Source organism: Hyla sarda, chromosome 3 (genome assembly GCF_029499605.1).
Source record: "Hyla sarda isolate aHylSar1 chromosome 3, aHylSar1.hap1, whole genome shotgun sequence".
Lineage (NCBI taxonomy): Eukaryota > Metazoa > Chordata > Amphibia > Anura > Hylidae > Hyla > Hyla sarda.
Genome location: NC_079191.1, coordinates 214,292,365 through 214,311,566, shown reverse-complemented (window position 1 = coordinate 214,311,566; position 19,202 = coordinate 214,292,365). Strand labels below are relative to the sequence as shown.

Below are 19,202 nucleotides of genomic sequence, written 5' to 3'. Positions count from 1 at the left end.
TTAAAAGTTACGTTTTTCGTAGTGCATATCCTCAATAATTTCTTGTGGTCTGATGCGGAGGAATGTCTGTAACTAGGGAGCAGCACCTTAAATCTGTTTGGCACTATCCATATTTGTGAAGTGCTGGTGTAGCACCATGGTCAATCTACTCTGATGCATCCAGCATTGGTGGTTGGAAATCCTGCCGATCCATGCCTGATTCAACTTCACAAAGGTCAGTCTCTCCACATTTTTCGTGGACAGACGAGTTCTCCTTGGGGTTACTATGTCCCCCACCACACTAAACACCCGCTCTGATGGCACAATACTGGCTGGACAAGACAGCTTTTCCAGGGCAAACTCTACTAGTTGCGGCCACAAATCAAGTTTGACTGGCCAGAAGTCCAGCAGATCTTCAAGGTGTGTTGGCATGGTCATGTCAAGGTATGCCACCACCTGCTGGTTCAGGTCCTGCTCCAGGTCTACCTGCTGCTGATGAGTTGCTTTACTATGCGGGAGAAGAAAGCTACTCATCAGCGACTGTAGACTCAGGCTGCTGCTGATGGAGCTGGTACTGCTCATGCCACCCCACCCCTCCCCAGCAGCCATGGCAATGGAAGGTGGGCGCAGAGGGCCCCCCAAGTCAGATCTGCGAGAGGATGGACGATGGCGCAGATAGGCATCGGCCAACTGACTACGTAGGATGTCTCTGTAGTAGGTCAGTTTGTCCTCCTCAGTGGGGGTAAAAAAAGGCCCCCATTTTTTGCCATTAGCGAGGGTCCAGTAAGGTGGAGAGTCAGAAGTCATACCGCTGCCGAATGGTGATAATTCAGCGGTCACTATGCAAGCAAGTGAGCATGCATCGTGCCATTTGTACAAGTGACTCGGAGGAATTCCCTGCCTCCATCTCCACTGCATACTGCCATGGTGTGTCTGGGTCCTCTGTCTCGCCTTCCTCATAACCCTCTAGCTCCTCTAGCTGCTCCTCCTCTCCTGTTTTCTCGTGAAACCTAAACTGTTCCCCTCCCCCTCCTCCTCCTCCAGTTCAGCCCCACAGGGCTCATGTTGCCGTGAGATATAGGCGCCACGTCTCCAGTGCCATGACCAGCCATTGTTTCCAACACGTGTTGTAGTAGATGAAGCAGTGGAATGATGTTGTACATCCCATAATCCTGGCGACTGACTAATAAAGTGGCTTCCTCAAAGAGCCTGAACAAATGGCAGGTGTCACGTATGAGCTGCCACTGGTTGACATTGAAGTTACACAGGGGAGTACCCCTATCCGCGTAGATTATCAAGAAATCGGTGATGGCTTTTCTCTGTTCGTATAGTCGGTCCAACATATGGAGGGTGGAATTCCAACATGGGGAAACGTTGCAAATCAATCTATGTTGGGGGATGTCATTCTGACGCTGCAGCTCAAGCAGGGTGTGCTTTGCGGTGTACGAGTGGCTGGAGTGCATGCAAAGTTTCCTTCCCATTAGGATGTCTTGCAGAGGGGGGGGGAACACTTCAGGAACCGCTTGACAACCAGATAGAACATGTATGCCATGTAGGGCGCATGTCTCAGGCTTCTTTATTGCAGCACAGGCTTCCTGTTTTCAGTCCCCATGGTTCCCATTTCCTGTTTTCATGGTGATTCGATTTCTTGATGAATGACTTTTAGCAGTTCCTTCCCTGTGTGACTCTGTTCGCCAAGGCAAACCATGTGAAGAACAGCGTGACACCACCGTGCCCTGCACACATCATATGCTGGAGGGGCACTGAGACTTGTCCGTGAAGTGGAGGCTGAGGACACGGTGGAGGATGAGGAGCCTCACAATGTCGCAGGACCAACGGCCTGAGAGTGTGGAGGCGAAAGCGGCGTGACCTGTCCAAGTTGCTGTTGTGGCTGTGCAGGAACCACATTTACCCAGTGGGCCATAAAGGACATGTATTGTCCCTGACCATAGTTACAGCTCCACTAGTCGGCGCTGCCATTCACTTTGGTACACACCAACAGACTCAAGGACTGGCCACCTTCTGTTCCACAAAATTGTGCAGGGCTGGTACTGCCTTCTTAGCAAAGAAATGACGGCTTGAGACTCTCCACCTCGGCTCGGCACAAGCCATCAGTTCTCTGAAAGGTGCAAAGTCCACCACTTGAAAAGGGAGGGACTGCAGCACCAGCAACTGGGACAGGAGCACATTCAGCTTCTGCGCCGTTGGATGAGTGGCCGCATACTGTTGTCTCTTGGACATGGATTCGCCGATGGATTGCGGGCAGAATGACTTACTCGAAGTAGGAGGAGCAGGAGCATCTGGAGCGACAGAAGATGGGTATGACACACAGCTCCCTTTGGGTGAGGTGGTGGAGCCTTAACTGGCTGAAACAGGGAGTGGCGTGCCACTGGGTGATGCAGCAGACTGGACCACCACATCCGAGCCACAGTTCTTCCAGGCCACACGCTGTATATGTTGACGCAGGGACATGGTTCCAACACGCTCCACCTTCTGCCGACACATCTTGCATGTGGCTAGGTTAAGATCCTCTGGATGCTTGCTGAAAAACTGCCACACCGCAGAGTAGCTGATTTTCCCACCAACAGTCTGCACTGATTGACTGCTACTGCCACCGTCTCCAGGAACCCCTGTTCTACTACCTCCTGGAAGTTGGCTGCCGCGAAGCAGGTGGTCTACCCCGGGCATGTTTGGCTCCAGAGTTTCCACTTCTGCCACCATGCTGACTGCCAACCATGCTACCACCTTGCTGGCTCAGCTGCTGCCTCACAGGCAACCTGCAACTCTCTTCTCCTGATGATGATGAATCCCCTTCTGCACCCGGCTCCCAAGTGCGATCGGCTTTATCATCATCGAGTTGTGTCTGCACGTCACTGATGTCCTCCTCAGGTTCCTCAACAGTGTCTGCTTCAGAAGCCTGAACGGTCTATTTCTATGTAGCTTAGTTGCAGCTCATGAGCGCTCCTAGTGATGGTAACATGAATACACTGAAGAAGGGACATGATCACATACAACTTAGTAATCGTTTTAAATAATTAAAATATAGAACACTATTTTGACAGAAACAATTTATAAATCCCATTTAAATAACATGCCATATAACATAACCATCTAGGTTATACTTGTAACACAATGTTTTGCTAGGTAAACCTGTTATGCAGCATGCTTACGCACATTGAAGAAATCAGTTCGACAGAAGAAGCTTTAAGTCTTTAACTTGCCATCTGTCAGTATTTTTATTCTTGTAATTATTAAGTCATCTGGAAACATTAGCATTTATGCAGCACATGAACTTTACTGCAGTGACTAAGTTCCTCTAGTACCTGTTCCAATCGCTTAGAATTTTGGGGGCAAATGAAACTTGCTCCAGAATCGATTGGCACTATGTAAAAAAAATATTATTATTACTATGACTCTTTTGGCTGTGGCTGCTTTTTTCACATATAATGGTAAGTATGAGTTAGCATGTAAACATTATAGAGAGTGCAATATGCAGAGACAAAATTTGTAACAGCTGGGTTGTGTTGCAAAATCTACAACACAGCCCCTACCAATTTTTCTCTTTAACCCCTTAAGGACTGAGCCCTTTTCCCCTTAACCCCTTAAGGACTCATGACGTACCGGTACGTCATGAGTCTGCTCCCGATCTATAACACGGGCCCGGCCCCTAACAATGGCCGGGACCCATGGCTAATAGCGCGCGGCATTGATCGCACTGCCGCGCGCTATTAACCCTTTAGACGTGGCGTTCAAAGTTGAACACTGCGTCTAAAGACAAAGTGAAAGCATGCCGGTTAGCTCAGGGAGCTATTCGGGATAGCCACGGTGAAATCGCGGCATCCCGAACAGCTTACAGGACAGCCGGAGGGTCCCTACCTGCCTCCTCGCTGTCCGATCGCCGAATGACTGCTCAGTGCCTGAGATCCAGACATGAGCAGTCAAGCGGCAGAATCATCGATCAATGGTTTCCTATGAGAAACCAGTGATCAATGCAAAAGATCAGTGTGTGCAGTGTTATAGGTCCCTATGGGAGCTATAACACTGCAAAAAAAAAGTGAATTAAAAAAGTGAATAAAGATAATTTAACCCCTTCCCTATTAAAAGTTTGAATCACCCCCCTTTTCCCATAAAAAAACAGTGTAAAATAATATAAATAAAAATAAACATATGTGGTATCGCTACGTGCAGAAATGTCCGAATTATAAAAATATATCGTTAATTAAACCGCACGATCAATGGCGTGTGCGCAAAAAAATTCCAAAGTCCAAAATAGTGCATTTTTGGTCACTTTTTATATCAAGAAAAAATGAATAAAAAGTGATCAATAAGTCCTATCAATGCAACAATGGTACCGCTAAAAACTTCAGATGATGGCGCAAAAAATGAGCCCTCATACCGCCCCATACGCATAAAAATAAAAAAGTTATAGGGGTCAGAAGCGGACAATTTTAAACGTATACATTTTCCTGCATGTAGTTATGATTTTTTTCAGAAGTACGACAAAATCCAACCTATATAAGTAGGGCATCATTTTAATCGTATGGACCTACAGAATAACGATAAGGTGTCATTTTTACCGAAAAATGTACTGTGTAGGAACGGAAGCCCCCAAAAATTACAAAAAGGCAGTTTTTTTTCAATTTTGTCTCACAATTATTATTTTTTCCATTTCGCCATAGATTTTTGGGTAAAATGACTGATGTAATTACAAAGAAGAATTGGTGGTGCAAAAAATAAGCCATCATATGGATATTTAGGTGCAAAATTGAAAGAGTTATGATTTTTTAAAGGTAAGGAGGAAAAAACGAAAATGCAAAAATGGAGTCCTTAAGGGGTTGAAGGGGTACTCCGGTGGAAAACTTTTTTTTTTTAAATCAACTGGTGTCAGAAAGTTAAACAGATTTGTAAATTTCCTATATTAAAAAATCTTAATCCTTTCAGTACTTATTACCTGCTGAATACTACAGAGGAAATTCTTTTCTTTTTGGACACAGTGCTCTCTGCTGACATCTCTGTCCATTTTAGGAACTTTCCAGAGTAGGAGAAAATCCCCATAGCAAACATATGTAGCTCTGGACAGTTCCTAAAATGGACAGAGATGTCAGCAGAGAGCACTGTGCTCGTGATGTCAGCAGAGAGCACTGTGTTCCAAAAATAAATGAACCTCCTCTGTAGTATTCAGCAGCTAATAAGTACTGGAAGGATTAGGATTTTTTAAAAGAAGTAATTTACAAATCTTTTCCACCGGAAAACCCCTTTAAGGACTGAGCCCTTTTTTTTTGCAATTCTGACCACTGTCACTTTATGCATTAATGACTCTGGGGTGCTTTTACAGTTTATTCTGATTCTGAGACAATTTTTTCGTGATTCGTGATTTTCGTTATTCTACTTTAACATAGTGGTACATTTTCCTCATTACTTGGATCCTTTCTTGTTGAAAAATCCCCAAATTTCATAAAAATTTTGAAAATTTAGTATTTTTCTAACTTTGAAACTCTCTGCTTGTAAGGAAATGGATATTCCAAATACATTTTATATTGATTCACAAATACAATATGTCTACTTTATGTTGGCATCAGAAAGTTGAGATGTTTTTACTTTTTGAAGACATGAGAGGGCTTTAAAGTATAGCAGCAATTTTCAAAATTTTCAAGAAAATTTTAAAATCTGAATTTTTCAGGGACCAGTTAAGTTTAAATAGAATTTGAAAGGCAGTTCTGTGAGAAATACCCCATAAATGACCCCATTATAGAAACTACACCCTCAAAATATTAAAAATGACACTCAGAAAGTTTGTTAACCCTTTAGGTGTTTCACAAGAATAGCAGTAAAGTGGAGGAGAAAAATAAAAATCAGCATTTTTTTTTTCATTTTTAAAAGTGGTATAAGGAGAAAAAGCCCCCCAAAATTTGTAGCCCAATTTCTCTTGAGTATGAAAATACCTCATATGTTGACATAAAGTGCTCTGTAACATGGCTCAAGATGGAAAGAGCAACTGTGGGATTTTTAAAAATAAATTTTGCTGTCATGTTTTTGGGGGCCATGTTGCATTTAGGAAGCCCCCATGGTGCCAGAAAAGCACAATAACCCCCCATATGGCATACTATTTTGGAAACTAAACCCCTCAAGGAACGTAACAAGGGGTATAGTGAGCCTTAACACCTCACAGGTGTTTGCCGACTTTGCATTGAAGTTGGACGTGAAAATGGAAAATTTGATTTTTTAACACAAAAATGATGGTGTTGCCCCAATTTTTTCATTTTCACATGGTGTAATTGGAGAAAATGGACCCCAAAATTTGAAGCCCAATTTCTCCCGATTAAGAAAATGCCCCATATGCAGATGTTAAGTGCTCTTCTCAGGTCTCAGAACAGAAGGAGCGCCACTTTTGGTGAGAGAATTTTGCTGAAATTGAAGTCGGGGGCCATGTGCATTTTCAAGCCTCCCATGATGCCAGAACAGCAGAAACCCCCACAGGTGACACCATTATGGAAACAGGAATGGATGTGTTCTATGGGGGGGGGGGGGGGATGAAAATTGCAATTTTAATACTGATATGCCAATTCCCAGAATGATGACCCAGAGTTTATGCTAAAAGTTAAAATTATGCCCGCCCCAATCCCTATGACCTGAATCATCATTCTGGGAATGTGATGTGTGTAGTTGTCCGTAAACTTTTACCTCAAATGCGCACCCTGCTCAGGTGGGGAGAGAGCGCTGCACATTTGAGGCAACTGCAAACCCCCAATGCTGTTGACTCTGTGTCCCATGACCCATTTTTTGGGAGGGAAAAAAATATATTATCAGGGGTATTGGGAAAGAGGTTTTTTTATTAAATTTTTTTTTGTGTTGGGGATGGGGTGTTTTGGAGTATAATTCTGGGAAATTTAAATTAGGGAAAAGGATTAAAAATGTTGCGCTCCATGGAAGTGTGATACTCCTGTGAAGCAGTTTTTAATGCAGAGGCCCAGGTGATCGGAGCAAATATCACACTGAGTGGTGGTGTCCTTCCAAATCTACCTCCTGTGACACACTCTGATGTCCGGGAGGACATGTCGCATTATCAGCATAATGCAAACATTTCCGAATGGCCACGAACCAGGGATGTGCCATGGCCATACTGTAGAGCGGGGTCTGGTAGAGGAAGTCCCCACTCCAGTATTGCCTGACACAGGGTTTTTTAACTAGACCCATATGCAGCACAAAGTCCCAAAAGGTCCTCATTTCGGCTGCATTGACTGGTTACCACTCATTGGCTAATAGCTAAAAATGAGCCCGGGTTTGCATCGACGAACTGTTGGGCGTTTAGGTTCGTCTGGTCAACCATCAGATTGACAAAGTCATCACTGAAAATACCCCTGAAATAGTTCATTTCAGTGAACCTGAGGATGTCAATCTTGATTCCTGAGTCGCCAACAAACTCAGGAATCACGGGCTCGTGGTCTGCTGGCTGAGTCCAGATAAGTTTGCCGGTACAGTGCACCAGTGAACTTGGCTGGGGGGCTTGACTAGTATGAGCGCCAGGGGGACTCATACTAGTATGGAGCACAGGGTCAGGAGCAGAGGAGGTTTGCGGTCTTGCATGGAGGCGTCTCCGCCACCTTGGTGGCTCATCATCAGAACTAGATGATGAGGAGGACGAGGAAATAAGGAAGGTGGGGTCTTCCTCGTCCTCTGTGGCGCTTTCAGTGTCGGAGGCAAGTATGGCATTTGCCTCCTCCACTGAAAACTGGGCCATTTCTTTACTCTAATGGGGGGTGAAGTGTATGTATGTGGGGGGGAAACTTTATTGGTGTGTGGTGTGGTGCGAGACTTCCTACCCTAACCCGCCCTAAACTACTAACTAACCCACCCTAAGAACATAAATATAAAAATATAAAACTAAACTAAAAAACAGAAACAAAACAAAAAAAAAAAAAGACTTCCAAGCGCAAAAAATCCTGCACCAAAAAAACAAAAGTGTTTACCTAATCAGTGGTGTGCACACTGATTAGCACTTGGTGGCGACAGGGGGTGCAGAAGTCAGTGGGGGGTCTAGCCACTCAGCCCAGAACAGTGGCTGGTGGCATGTACACAAACCCCCCCACACAAAAGACCCGAAAAATAAAATAAAAAGTGATTAAAACCCGAAAAAAAGCACCCGCCTGAACCCCAAAAAACGCTAATAAATCACTGACAGCGGTGGGGCAGGCCGCACACACAGGTATGATCCATCCACACAGCACAGGCCTGCTACTGGTGGCATGGACTGCCTATAGGTGCAAAAAATAAAATAAAAAAAGACGCTTTAATCCCCGAAAAAGCGCCTTCATCACAAAAAAACGCTGATCAGTGCTACGGGACTGATCAGCGGCGAGTGAACTTTAGCTAACAGTGGCGGACCGCCCGGCCACACGTTTAAAAGAAAAAAAAAAGGTCTGCGCCCGCCAAAAGAAGTTGGGGCAGACCGCAGCGACCCTGAGTCATGCAGCTAAAGGTGCTGCAAACCTGCAGACACCTACAGATGGTATGCTGGAAAAAAAAAGTTCTGCGCCCCCAAAAAATGCTGGGGGCAGACCACAGACAGGTGCTATGGACCCGCAGCCACATACAGATGGCACGCTGTTAAAAAAAACCTCCTAACTGTCCCTACCTAATCTAAACTGTCCCTGGCTGCTTTTTGTGCCAAGGGGCCACAGAAAGGGGGCAAGGGGGCACTTTTTTGACTATGAGGAGGGAGATGGCAGCACTGGGCTCCGTCCTGCAAACCAGATCTCACAATAATGGTGGGCAGAATGGAGCAACGTGCTCCTTCACCCACCTCCCCCTTCCCCATACTGTAGTGATTGCAGCTGTACTGGGGAGTCGCAACACTGTCACCTCCCAGTACTGTAGGGATGATGATTGGTGGTGTATATTACACCACCGATCATCATCCTTATCCAGGTCATCGGGTCACATGTCTCCCAGATGACCCGGAATAACCGTAGATCGCCAGTTAGTATTTACTGCAATCTGCGGCGATCGCCAATAAGGGGGAGCCTCAGGATCCCCCTTGGCACTTTGCCGGAATGCCTGCTGAATGATTTCAGCAAGCATCTGGCTCCGATCCCCATCTGGCGACCGGTGGGAATCAGAATCGCCAAAAATGGCCGGTCTGAATTGACCGGTGATTTGCGGCGATCACCAATATGGGGGCATCTCAGGACCCCACAGGCGTACCCATCCGCCCTCAGTCCTTAAGGACTCTGAAACGGGGGCATATGGATACGCCCTCAGTCCTTAAGGTGTTAACGGGGTACTCCCCTGGAAAACATTTTTTTTTATCAACTGGTGCCAGAGAGTTAAACAGATTTGTCAATTACTTCTATTAAAAAATCTTAATCCTTCCAGTACTTATCAGCTGCTATATGCTCCACAGGAAGTTCTTTTCTTTTTTAATTTCCTTTCTGTCTGACCACAGTGCTCTCTGCTGACACCTCTGTCCATTTTAGGAACTGTGCGGAGCAGGATAGGTTTGCTATCGGTATTTGCTCCTACTCTGGACAGTTCCTAAAATTGACAGAAATGTCAGCAGAGAGCACTGTGGGCAGACAGAAAGGAAATTTTAAACGAAAAGAACTTCCTCTGGAACATACAGCAGCTGATAAGTACTGGAAGGATTAAGATTTTTAAATAGAAGTCATTTACAAATCTGTTTAACTTTCTGGCAGCAGTTGATTTTAAATCATTTAAAAAAAAATGTTTTCCAGTGGAGTACCCCTTTAACCTGTTCAGGACCCAAGACGTATGCATACGTCTTGGGACCCTGGTACTTAAGGACCAAGGACGTATGCATACGTCCTGAGTCATTCCGGTCTCCGCCGCTCGCCGGGCGGAGATCGGAACTGCATGCCTGCTGAAATCGTTCAGCAGGCATGCAGTGCAAATGCCGAGGGGGGTCCCGGGACCCCCACATGTCGGCGATCGACGCAGATCGCAGATTTACGACAACGATCTGCGCCGATTCCGGTCAATTGTGACCCGATGACCCGGTAATAAATGGTGATCGGCGGTGTACGATACACCGCCAATCACCTGCCGTTGTCACCTCCCCAGCAACGCTGCTATTGGCTGGCGATCGTCCAGCCAATAGCAGTGCGGCAGAGGAGGGGTTAACAGCTCCTTCTCCCCGCTCTGCGTGCTTACTGAGTTCAGTCAGCGGGCCTAGTTTCCAAAATGGTATGCCATGTGTTTTGTTTTTTTTGCTGTTCTGGCACCATAGGGGCTTCCTAAATGCGATATGCCCCCCGAGCAAAATTTGCTCTCAAAAAGCCAAATACGACTCCTTCTCTTCTGAGCATTGTAGTTCGCCCGTAGTGCACTTCAGGTCAACTTATGAGGTACCTCCATACTCAGAAGAGATGGAGTTACAAATTTTGGGGGGTATTTTCTGCTATTAACGCTTGCAAAAATGTGAAATTTGGGGGGAAACACACATTTTAGTGAATTTTTTGTAATTTTTTTTACATATGCAAAAGTCGTGAAACCCCTGTGGGGTATTAAGGCTCAATTAATTCCTTATTACGTTCCCCAAGGGGTCTAGTTTCCAAAATGGTATGCCATGTGTTTTTTTTTTTTTTGCTGTTCTGGCACCATAGTGGCTTCCTAAATGCAACATGCCCCCCAAAAACCATTTCAGAAAAACGTACTCTCCAAAATCCCCTTGTCGCTCCTTCGCTTCCGAGCCCTCTACTGCGCCCGCCGAACACTTTACATAGATATATGAGGTATGTGCTTACTCGAGAGAAATTGGGCTACAAATATAAGTATACATTTTCTCCTTTTACCCCTTGTAAAAATAAAAAAATTGGGTCTACAAGAACATGCGAGTGTAAAAAATGAAGATTGTGAATTTTCTCCTTCACTTTGCTGCTATTCCTGTGAAACCCCTAAAGGGTTAAAATGCTGACTGAATGTCATTTTGAATACTTTGTGGGTGCTTTTTTTGTATAATGGGGTCATTTGTGGGGTATTTCCAATAGGAAGACCCTTCAAATCCACTTCAAACCTGAACTGGTCCCTGAAAAATAGTGAGTTTGAAAATTTTGTGAAAAATTGGAAAATTGCTGCTGAACTTTAAAGCCCTCTGGTGTCTTCCAAAAGTAAAAACACGTCAATTTTATGATGCAAACATAAAGTAGACATATTGGAAATGTGAGTAAAATTTTTTTTATTTGGAATATCCATTTTCCTTACAAGCAGCTTCAAAGTTAGAAAAATGCAAAATTTTCAAATTTTTCATCAAATTTGGGGATTTTTCACCAAGAAAGGATGCATGTTACGATAAAATGTTACCACTATGTTAAAGTAGAATATGTCACGAAAAAACATTCTCGGAATCAGAATGATAACTAAAAGCATTCCAGAGTTATTAATGTTTAAAGAGACAGTGGTCAGATGTGCTGTTACGCCGAGCGCTCCGGGTCCCTGCTCCTCCCCGGAGCGCTCGTGGCGTTCTTCTGCGTTCGTGCGCTGGCTCTCTGAAATTTAAAGGGCCAGTGCACCATTAATTGGTGCCTGGCCCAATCAGTACCTACATCTGCAAAACATATAAAAACCCACTTCCCCTTCCTGTCCTTGCCGTATCTTGTTGCCCTAGTGCCCTGAGAAAGCGTTTTTGTGTATCCCAAGCCTGTGTATCCAGACCCTTGCCGTTGCCCCTGACTACGAACCATTGCTGCCTGCCCAGACCTTCTGCTACGTCCAACCTTGCTCTTGCCTTGTCCCTGTGTACCGCACCTGTCTCGGCTGTCAGTGGGGTTGAATCGCTATCGGGTGGAACGACCTGGGGGTTACGTGCCGCTGCAAGTCCATCCCGCTTTGCGGTGGGCTCTGGTGAAGGCCAGTAACCCCTTAGATTCCGTTCCCCTGGTACGGCCCACGCCATCACCTCCCTGACACAGAGGATCCACCTCCAGTGTCCTCTCTGCATACCAGTCCAGATCCTGACATGTGCAAAAAATGCTCTGGTCCTAAGGTGTAAAATGGCCTGGTCCTTAAGGGGTTAAGGCTTCGTTTCCACACAGGGTTTTTTTTTTGTTTAGAAAACTGTCACTGTAGTTTTTGAGCCTAAGTCAGAGGTGCATTTAAAAGGAATGGGAAATACAAGGGAAGGATGTGCACTTCTCCTACCTACTGGTCCATGTCTTGCTTTGGCTTTAAAACTGCAGTGGCAGTATTCCAAAAAACTCCAGAAAAAAAATTGGATGGAAACCTAGCCTAATGCTCATGTTTATTTTTTATATGGCAAAGGATCCTTTGTCCCGCCTCTGGTACCTGGGCCTGGGTAAAACTGATGCCTTGGCATTCCATTAGCTAATTCAAATGCCTAACAATACATAATTGTATTGTACATTGCATTACCAACAAAACTGTTTGTCAATGTGTATCATATTGGACCATATTCTCTACAAAAGCACCCAAACTGTCACTATACTAGTTATGCGTCACTTGTTATACAAGAACATAAAATTGGGGATCAGCGTGATGAATTCTGGATAAAGCTATGTGCATGAGAGTTTTTGGTAAAACGGAGAGTTATTGGTAAAAGTGTAATATATTCTATATTCTTGAAAAACTGAGTTTTTAGGAAATTTGGGCATAACCCAAAACTAGTGAAGAGTATGTCATGAACACAAATCAGGCATTCTAAATCTTATCCAAGAACAGTCTTGTTTACAATACAGTGATCCCCCGACCTACGATGGCCCCGACATACAATAATTTCAACATGCGATGGCCTCTCAGAGGCCATCGCAGGTTGAAGCCAGCATCAACATACGATGCTTTTGTATGTCGGGGCCATCGCAAAAACGGATATCCGGCAGCGCTGACTGCTTCCGCTGCCGCCGGATAGCCATTTACGGGGGCCCATGTGTTCCGGTGATGGTCTCCTACCTGTCCTCGGGGGTCCGGAGCGTCCTCTTCAGGATCCCCTCCATCGCCGGCGCTCTCCATCGTCGTCATCACGTCACCGTGCACGCCGTCCCGTCATGCAATAGGAGTGGTGTGCATATTGACGTGATGATGGCGATGTGAGAGCGACGTTCCTGGCCAGCAGAGACGTTCCGGAGCGGCGGGGACATCACGGGGATGCGGTGACAGCGATTGAGCGCAACATCCAGGGCAACGGTAATGGTCCGGAGCGGCGGGGACAGGTGAGTACAACTTTCTATACTTTACATTGCACGGATCCCTCAACATACGATGGTTTCAACAAACGATGGTTCATTTGGAACGGATTACCATCGTATGTTGAGGGGCCACTGTATTGTTACCTAACAATATCAGTAATGGTATGGTCTTACAGTGATAGTCCCATTACCATTGCACCTTATTTACAAAAAAATGGCTTTGGCGCTTATCGTGATCAATAACAGTGCAGCTTCCATTAAGACAAAGCTGTTTTAGAAATGAGCTTTGACTGGCTGCTATGGACACTGTTAAGGAGAAAGCACCCAAAAAAGTACTACATTCCATACAACTATCCTTAGTGGAATAAAAATATGAACGCAATGGGGGACATTTGTCAAGGAATTTACATAGGTTTTCTGTGTATAGTGTCTGAAATATCGAAATTGCGACAAATTATGTGACTTTGATGTATGCCGCCCTGCAGAATTTTTCTCAGAATAGATGTTCAGTGGTCAGAAGGTCAGTGATTTACAACGTGCAACTTTGTCGCACAGCCCTCAATTACACGTAAAACCTACACCAGCCCAGACCTGGCTTACAAAACTGTCTGTAGACAGCAGTTTCAAAAAGTCGCACAAATTCCCAGAGAAGGGGGTTATACAAAATGGTGTTCTGAAAAATTTCACAAAAATGTTTACTAGCCCAATATTTATCACAGGCCCTGCCCCATTTAATACATGTGGTGCTTGTACACTCCAACTACACCATGAATATCTGTGTATAAAACCAGTGCTCCTACTCTGACTTTAATAAATTTCCCCAAAACTTTTGCAGACGCCATTTGTTTGTTTTCTGTTATTTTGAAAGTGTAAATGATGGAAATAAAATCTAACTTTTGCTGACATATTATAAGAATGTCTAATCTGTAATTTGATGCCTTTTGGAGATTTTTCCATCTTTCCTTGGCTTCTTTATGCACATTAATACAAATTTTTACCTGGGGTGCCAAAACCTTTGATCCCCACTGTAGATAATGTCATGAACAAGCATTGCACAGGGCAGGGAGCAGTGAGCCCTAAATTGACCCTGAACCTCTACTTTCTTGCCCTATTGGCTAACAACTGAGCACCAGTCCGTTCCTAGGCGTTATAGTCAAAACAAGAAAAAAGAACTGTACAGGTTGGGTAAATAAACCAGAATACAGAATGCAGCAGGAATACAAAGTAGCACAAAAAAGACATCAGGGAAACAAGGTAACAGGAATCTATTGTACAGACAACAGCATAAGAACCAAAACAAGATAAACTGCAGATATGATAATGTGAACAAGACAGGTAATAGGAACTATGAATTATATATGGTGAGATATATACAGGGATGCAGGAGATGAACAAGGTTAGGCTGAAGACAGACACTATATAACTTTAGGATATGCAAATACAAGAATGACAAGAACAGACACAAATGCTGAAAGACCAACTAGTCTAATACAAAACTAGATACAAAGCAAACAGGTCTAAGCAGGGGTCAAGATACAAGACTCACGAAGCAGGTGTGAACACACGAGAATATGCAACATGAAACAAATGGGACAGACAAAATTTGACCAGGTACACATAATAACAAGAATATCAGAATAAAGCCATGGCAATACAAAGTGCATGAGCACACAGAGACAAAATGCAGAGTCAAATCAATTTAACAGTGCAGGACACAAAGGCTGTGTCATGTCTGTATTGGTCTGTGTTCCCACACAGCTATTGCATTGCTTGCGTGTGAACAGTTTTATCCTGGTTAGGGAAGAGGTGAAACTCCCTGGCTGTTTCAGCCCAGGCTCTGTTAGCCAATAGCCTTTTGGGTGTGTCTATTTAATGTCAGCCCAGGCTAGCCTCTGGTTGCTGGTGATTACAGATAACTTCTTTGTACCCTGTTTTGCTAACATGTTGGACATGCGGCTAATGGAGGCTGGGCAAAACTCTGTTTGTTTTGTGCTTTTATTTACTATATCTGTTTTAGCAAGCACCTTGTATTTTCTGGGTTTTGCCATTTTATGTGCTATGCTCTTTTGTTTAGTCGGTTTTAGGATTTATTATCCTTTCTGTTATGTGTCTGTTCTATGTCTGAGTATGCTCTGCATGTTATCCCTGTTTGGTATCCTGGTTCTGTGTTCCAGTGTGTACAGCATCCTTTATTTATATACTGGTTGGTTGATCTGATATTTGTCCTTTGTGCTTGTACCTGTTCAGTGTGAACAGTGTCCTACCTGGCATCTGTTTCTAGTCCATGGGGACTTGGAGTCTACTGGACGTTCCTGAGGGATTACGGTTTCCTGTCTTGTGTTCAGTGTGAACAGTGTTCTATAATTATATCCTGTGTATCTAGATATCCCTGTTACCTGTCCATGGGGAATCCAGAGAATTGAGAATTAGTACAAGATATGTCTGTGCTCCAAGGTGGACTCTGGGAGATTGCGTTCTAGTATCAAGACATTCCTGTTTCTACTGGAGGTTATCTGGGGGGATTGGGATAATTCCTGTTTAGCTATAGATCCCTGTTTCTGGTCCATGGACTTGGAGTCTATTGGACGTTCTGGGGGATTATGCTATATTCCTGTCGGTTCCTATAGTCTGTTGACTTATCTGTTTCCTGTCTGGTGTTTTGAACTCTATTTGTTATTAGTTCTTGTATTCTGATCTCTTGAGTTTTGTACATGTCTACTTATCTATAGTGACCTCTGTTCATGACCACAGATCTATAGAGTCCTCTGTTCACGACCACTGAGTCCTCTGTTGAAAAGGTCTCTTACTCATTGTTTAGATTCAATTAAACTGTGCACTGTGTAACTAACACAGATTCATTTTGCTAGCTGAGTACACAGAAGACACTGCTATTTAACAGCCACCTGACTGGAATATCTGAGTTGACATATTGCACTGACTCACACTAAAACATTCTCCTTGGTAACATTATGTTACTATATAACTTATTAATGTAGATTAAGTAAATCTTGGTTTAATACCACATATTTATCTTTTGTTCGCATACAAATGATATGAATATTCGATAGTGCAGCGCATAAGAGCTTACTACTTACTGTCTTATCAGTGAGTAGAGTATAACAGTATGCACTTATTATATACCGTCTTATCTTTGAGTAGAGTATAACAGTACGCACTTATTACATACCATCTTCTCATTTAGTAGAGTATAACAGTATGCACTTATTACATGCCTTCTTATCTTTGAGTAGAGTATAACAGTATGCGCTTATTACATGACATCTTATTTTTGAGTAGAGTATAACAGTATGCGCTTATTACATACCATCTTATCTTTGAGTAGAGTATAACAGTATGCGCTTATTACCTAACGTCTTATCATCTAGTAGAGTATGAGTAAGCGTTTATTACATACCGTCTTATCATTGAGTAGAGTATAACAGTATGCGCTTATTACCTACCGTCTTATCATTGAGTAGAGTATAACAGTATGCGCTTATTACATACCGTCTTATCATTGAGTAGAGTATAACTATATGCGCTTCTTACCTACCGTCTTATCATTTAGTAGAGTATAACAGTATGCGTTTATTACATACTGTCTTATCATTTAGTAGAGTATAACAGTATACGCTTATTACATACCGTCTTATCATTGAGTAGCATATAACAGTACGCGTTTATTGCATACTGTCTTATCATTCAGTAGAGTATAACAGTATGCGCTTATTACATACCGTCTTATCATTGAGTAGAGTATAACTGTACGCGTTTATTGCATACTGTCTTATCATTCAGTAGAATATAACAGTATGCACTTATTACATACCGTCTTATCATTGAGTAGAGTATAACAGTACGCGTTTATTACATACCGTCTTATCATTGAGAAGATTATAACAGTATGCACTTATTACCCACCGTCTTATCATTGAGTAGAGTATAACACTATACGCTTATTACATACCGTCTTATCATTGAGTAGAGTATAACAGTATGCAATTATTACATACCGTCTTATTATTGAGTAGAGTATAACAGTACACGTTTATTACATACCGTCTTATCATTGAGTAGAGTATCAGCACGCATTTATTACATACTGTCTTATCATTGAGTATAGTATAACAGTATGCGCTTATTACATACCGTCTTATTATTGAGTAGAGTATAACAGTATGCGCTTATTACATACAGACTTATCATTGAGTAGAGTATAACAGTACGCGTTTATTACATACTGTCTTATCATTGAGTAGAGTATAACAGTAAGAGTTTATAGCATACTGTCATATCATTGAGTAGAGTATAACAGTATGCGCTTATTACATGACATCTTATTTTTGAGTAGAGTATAACAGTATGCGCTTATTACATACCATCTTATCTTTGAGTAGAGTATAACAGTATGCGCTTATTACCTAACGTCTTCTCATCTAGTAGAGTATGAGTAAGCGTTTATTACATACCGTCTTATCATTGAGTAGAGTATAACAGTATGCGCTTATTAACTACCGTCTTATCATTGAGTAGAGTATAACAGTATGCGCTTATTACATACCGTCTTATCATTGAGTAGAGTATAACTGTATGCGTTTCTTACCTACCGTCTTATCATTTAGTAGAGTATAACAGTACGCGTTTATTACATACTGTCTTATCATTTAGTAGAGTATAACAGTATACGCTTATTACATACCGTCTTATCATTGAGTAGCATATAACAGTACGCGTTTATTGCATACTGTCTTATCATTCAGTAGAGTATAACAGTATGCGCTTATTACATACCGTCTTATCATTGAGTAGAGTATAACAGTACGCGTTTATTACATACCGTCTTATCATTGAGTAGATTATAACAGTATGCACTTATTACCCACCGTCTTATCATTGAGTAGAGTATAACAGTACGCGTTTATTACATACCGTCTTATCATTGAGTAGATTATAACAGTATGCGTTTATTACATACTGTCTTATCATTGAGTAGATTATAACACTATACGCTTATTACATACCGTCTTATCATTGAGTAGAGTATAACAGTATGCAATTATTACATAACGTCTTATTATTGAGTACAGTATAACAGTACACGTTTATTACATACCGTCTTATCATTGAGTAGAGTATCAGCACGCATTTATTACATACTGTCTTATCATTGAGTATAGTATAACAGTATGCGCTTATTACATACCGTCTTATTATTGAGTAGAGTATAACAGTATGCGCTTATTACATACAGACTTATCATTGAGTAGAGTATAACAGTAAGAGTTTATAGCATACTGTCATATCATTGAGTAGAGTATAACAGTATGAGCTTATTACATACCGTCTTATCATTGAGTAGAGAATAACAGTACGCATTTATTACATACCGTCTTATCATTGAGTAGAGTATAACAGTATGCGCTTATTACATACCGTCTTATCATTGAGTAGAGTATAACAGTATACACTTATTACATACGTCTAATCATTGAGTAGAGTATAACAGTACGCGTTTATTACACAGTCTTATCATTGAGTAGAGTATAACAGTACGAGTTTATAGCATACTGTCTTATCATTGAGTAGAGTATAACAGTACGCGTTTATTGCATACCGTCTTATCATTGAGTAGAGTATAACAGTATGCACTTATTACATACCGTCTTATCATTGAGTAGATTATAACAGTATGCGCTTATTACATACCGTCTTATTATTGAGTAGATTATAACAGTATGCGCTTATTACATACCCTCTTATCATTGAGTAGAGTATAACAGTACGCGTTTATTGCATACCGTCTTATCATTGAGTAGAGTATAACAGTATGCGTTTATTACATACCCTCTTATCATTGAGTAGAGTATAACAGTATGCGCTTATTACATACCGTCTTATTATTGAGTAGATTATAAAAGTATGCGCTTATTACATACCATCTTATCATTGAGTAGAGTATAACAGTATGCACTTATTACATACCGTCTTATCATTGAGTAGAGTATAACAGTATGCGCTTATTACATACTGTCTTATTATTGAGTAGATTATAACAGTATGCGCTTATTA

The 19,202-nt window shown here is 42.4% G+C and overlaps 1 protein-coding gene across 4 annotated transcripts in view; it reads right to left on the bottom strand.

Moving 5' to 3' along the window:
* HTR1E (5-hydroxytryptamine receptor 1E) overlaps positions 1 to 19,202 on the bottom strand; it is a 173,623-nt gene that overhangs the window by 8,011 nt on the left and 146,410 nt on the right. The window lies entirely within an intron of this gene.